This window comes from Fragaria vesca, linkage group LG7 (genome assembly GCF_000184155.1).
Source record: "Fragaria vesca subsp. vesca linkage group LG7, FraVesHawaii_1.0, whole genome shotgun sequence".
Taxonomy (NCBI): Eukaryota; Viridiplantae; Streptophyta; class Magnoliopsida; order Rosales; family Rosaceae; genus Fragaria; species Fragaria vesca.
In genome coordinates, this window is record NC_020497.1 from 15,410,755 (window position 1) to 15,415,843 (window position 5,089).

Sequence of the window (5,089 nt, forward strand, 5' to 3'; positions counted from 1 at the left end):
GCTTTCATCACGTCGGGTTCTACTCTATAAAAAGCGACTAAATATATGCAGTATGGCGGGGATGATACCCCTACACACGTACGCTTCGTTTTCTTCTTCGAGCTAGCTGAGTCTCAATAGCTTCGATCATCTTCTTTCTTTGCTAATCCATGAAAGCTAGCTAGCCATATTGTTCCCCTCATGAATTTCCAAAACTGTGGATAGTGTATGCACGGTACACGTAGAGCGTGCCTATGTTTCTAAACTGGCATGGAAACTTACAGAGCCGGCCATCTAATGCTGTTTGGGACCATTTCCTCAAATCACATCAGAAGCTAGCTATAGCGCGCTCTGGCAGTTAATCTGAAGTTCATATAAAAATGTCCCAGCAAGATCATAACCGACGTCCAAATGTTTACCTCTATATTTTCCTCCAAATGAATCCCAGTTCTTGTTCGTCCAAATCAAGATACAAAGTGAACGCCACTTCTTCTTACCTAAATGTGCAGAAGATTGATGATTGATCACTGACGTCAAAATGGTAATATCTAATTTTACATTTCGCTCTAGTTAAATAGTTAATGCGTGATAGGAACTGAAGCAACGTACGTACTATATATGAGCCCTGCCAATCTGCAGACTGATTAGTTTGACAAAACTTCAATAATCCTAGCTAGAGGCCACACTATGCCAACCTCCAGCGCAGGTATCTGTCAGCTCGATCATTCCCTACTGGTGATGTTGATCTGTGAGAGGATGCGCATCACGAAATGTTGGCCCTAAATTGTTATATATGTCTAGCTATAGTATAAACAGGGCCTTTTCATGAGAGATCATTTTTTTGGTTTATTTATAGGGATATGGTATTTGACGAACTTCTCGATCACAAAATCACATCTTTACCGTTTAATTTGTAGGTCTATATGAGTATATCATTTTCATAAGTTTTCAAAAGATTTGGTAATCATTAAGTCGTCCAAAACTTTGATTTATTTTTAATAAAGAGTGTTGAATTGATTATTTAATCTCAGTCATTTGAGATCATTAAAAAACAGATCTACTGGTGTTGTTTTTTCCCATAAATGAACAAAAAAAAGGATCCCTCAATAGTCAACAGACCCCTTAGCAAATTTCAAGCGGCATGTCCGTTATTCATCATTCGTGTTTTGCAACATGGTCGGGGAAGATACTATATATGAAGTCTACTATGTGATACAAAATCAAGAGAAATGAAGATAAATTAATATTTGCAGGAAGTCATACATTATTGTAACGGCAGAGACTAGAGAGTATCTCTTAGACTACGAACACTCGCATAGACAAAAAATGCATATATATCAACAAAAAGTGAAGAATGAAGATTTGAGGTTCAAACTCATAAAACCCTAAATGGTAAAAATCAAATACTAGTTCAACTAATCAATTTGTTAAGAAATGACTTACAAATGTGTAACCATATATGTCATAATATAATATCACTTATATGTTATATAAGAATGGTGCTTATTCATGCATTGTGGGTCAAAATCATTGGATAGTAACGCATTTAAAACACATAGCTAGCGATCAAAACTAGCGACCGATAAGGTATTAAATTTCTAATTTTCCTACTTTGCCATTAGAAAACAAACAGAGAATCAGACTATCCGACACGAAGACGAGTCGAGTATGAATGTGGAACCACGTTTGGTCCCTCTCCATACAATTTAAATTGAACTGCCATCATTTTCATGGTCTACTTTCCTATCTCCACCAAACATGGTAGGCCTCCACTCTATGGCAATATCCAGCACCCTTTCAACACTCTTCCAGTGCACACAAACTCAATTCCACCACTTGATTCATCCACTAAGCCGCAACTGTTGAAACTCACTGCCATTAACACTACCAAATTAACCTTCTTTCTCAAAGTCACTAGCAAATTCTACTGTAAATTCCCAAGTCAATCCCCAACTGTTCTCAAAATATGATCTTAAACAAAGTGTACCAGAATCAGGGTTTTTATCAATGAAGGGTGACTTGGGATGTACTACAGTACTAGAATTCCTGAAGTGAATCACAGTACGGAGTTTGAGAAAGTTGGAAGGATTTTGTTGGTTTCTGATAGGAAGAAAAAAAATCAAATTTTTGAGGTAGTCATTTCTTGTTCATAACAATTTGGGTAATTGGCATGTGCATCTGACGTGTAATTCATGTGCCATTAATCACTGGGCTTCAAACACCATCCTTTTCCAATAATAATAATTTCCCCTCCAATCATTTATGTTCAGTCAAATATAGAATCTACCATATGAACGATGGAAAGGAAGAAATTTCCTCATATATATTTTAAGATACTCAAATAGTTAAATATTGTAACCAGAGAATTTCAACTGACAGACCCACTGGTCCATGTTTCAGAGGGCTACATTATACTATTTTGCGTCGGGTCGGTTTCTGTTCATGTGTTCATTGTTTTTACTGTTCCCGTGAGCAATGTTGGGCTTTGGTGTTGGACCTGCGTGGATCTAGAAATTTCAACATTTTGAGAGAGCACCTGACATCTCGAGAACACTAGAAGGGTAGTAGGGAGCACCGACTCTGGGTTTGTATCTATAAAGGGTGTGGTCAGTGACCGAATCCAATTCGTTTTCAGATCGAGGTGAAAGAAAGAGAGAGGAGATAGGAGAGGATTAGGGATTTGTCAGAGAGAGCAATTCCAAAAATTTCAACAACGATTGAGGATAGAGAGGAGAGGAGAAAGGAGAAGAGAAGGGATTTGTCTGGGTCTTTTTTATCTATAAAGGGCGTACAAGAATCCAAATCTTTTGCCGGATATCAGCTCCAAGAATTCCAGGTTAGTATCTTCGTCTCCTCTTCAACTCATGACGTTGATTTCTGCAGTATGTGCCTTGTGATATTGATGAAGTAGTATAAACTTATCTAGATAAATATGATATTAATCCTTTCAGTCTGTTTTTGAAATGAAGAAAAATTACAAAACCCTTAGAAAGTAGAGATGGGGGGTCAGAGCAAAAACTAGGAGGATAGAATATTCTTAATTCTGTTAGGATTTGATGTTCTGCTACATGTTCTTAACCTTTTTTGGATCCTGTTATTATATCATATCAGATGATGATATTTCATATTTGTCAAAAGTGAAAAACAAAAGGTGAAAAAGAAAATTGAAAACTTCTTTCTCAGTCTCTGACTGGGACTCAGATAGAGAGTAGTCAAGCCAAGCTCACTCATTGATTCCTTCATTCCCGGACTGAACTAACTTTACATGTATTGGGTCACCACTACACTACAAGACATCATCAGGTAACACAACCACTGCTACTCAAATCTTTTACACTTTGCCTGTATTGTTGTTCTTCATTTAGTTTTATATCTCTGTTAGTTTTGTTTTCTTCATCATTGTTTGCACCAAAATCTGCTAAGAAATCGATACCCAAAACCACCCACCGCCATCCTTACAGGGTTTTAGGGACGAAGATACTTGGAAAAAGGTGTTATGCTTTTTGGGTGTTGGGTTACATTGTTTTAAAATGAGATTTGCAGACTTGCAGACACGCTTGAATATTCACAGCCCCATGTGCAACACCCTGCTTGTTTGGTCAATTTACTGAGGGAGGCAAAACGCAAGAAAGAGAAAAGGAATTCCAAGTTTGTGAATTTTAAACGGTAGAAATCAACACATCACAATCATTGGAATTCTATAAGAGAAAGATCAATTCTAATTCGTTTGCACCTCTATTTCTCAACCCAAGAACTCCACCATGCCATGGCCACCCAAGTGACCCAACAAATTGATCGAGCCAAGAACACCACACTCAATCAAAAGCCTAAATTTGTCTCGATCAACTTGAACCTTGGCTAGCTCGAGATCAGAAAAATATTGGTTTGATGAACTTAATTTGAAGAACAAAGCGAGAAGCTTGTAGGTGAGACTTGGTCGAAGCCGATGATGGCTGACAAGGGTTAAGGCCGGGGTTAGCAGAAGATGCGCGAGAAACAGAGAAAGAACTCGATGATGGTTTACACAGGAGCTAGTAGAGGGGGAAAGCTTCGACGTTGCCTTCTTATTCCTGGAGGGTTTGATAAGTTATCTCTTGCTTGCTTCACTGCGATGGATATTCTACTTTGTTCTTATACTTCTAGCAGTGACTGTTCACTTAAAAGGAAGGTTGGTTTTTAACTTGTAGGAGGTTTTTCATGATTGCTTAATGTAATAGTTCATCGCACATAACGGTATCGTATATAAAAATCAGTGTTCAATAGCTAGTACGTGATAGATAATGAATTACATCATTCAAACTGCGTACAACTCTTGTATGAGAATATACATGGATGAAATACATTGTAGTATAATGTCATTGATGGTTTAAATGAATTTTGTTAGACTCAAATGTGTGCCTATCTAATGAGATGTATCATAATTTATATATGACTGCTTGAGAAGGGTTGCTACAACACATTTAACTGCATAGACGTTGTGTAGCTTTTAATATTAGAGAGGTTTAGCATTCGGATTTACTTTAATTTTTAGTGACTGTAACTTAAGTCACAATAATTTTTGTGACGACAATAAGAATCTGAGAGCATCTTTAGCAATGTTAACTATTTTTAAGTTCAATTTTAGTCAAATTAGCTAAAATGTCATTTTAGCTAGCCACTTTAGAAATGTGGCTGCATCAATGCTCTATATTTTAGCTACCATTACATCAACATTATTCTTCAAATAGAAATTAAATAGTTTAAATATATTTATATATCACATAAAATATTTTATAAGGAATGCATTAAATTATAGCTAGCCTCATCTGAGTCATCTCGCTAGCTAAATATAGCTAGCGAGATAGCTAAAAGTTATAATAGCTTAAGTTTGGCTAGTCTGCAGGAGCTCTTAAAACATTTAAAAAAGCTAAACACGCTCTCTAAAATAGCTAAAATCTAAAATAGAGAGTCTACTAAAGTTGCTCTGACAGCTTTCTAACCTATTATTTTTTAGTAACTTTTAGGACTAGACTCTTATTGTTTTTTTTTTTTTTTAATACGTATTAGACTCTTATATAAGTCTCAATAAATCAGCTAATCAGATGGGTAGGTTGGAATATCTTAATTGTTG

General features: G+C 36.4%; 1 pseudogene across 1 annotated transcript in view; it reads right to left on the reverse strand.

Moving 5' to 3' along the window:
• Positions 1-5,089, reverse strand: part of LOC101301429 — a 16,118-nt pseudogene that overhangs the window by 9,948 nt on the left and 1,081 nt on the right. The window lies entirely within an intron of this gene.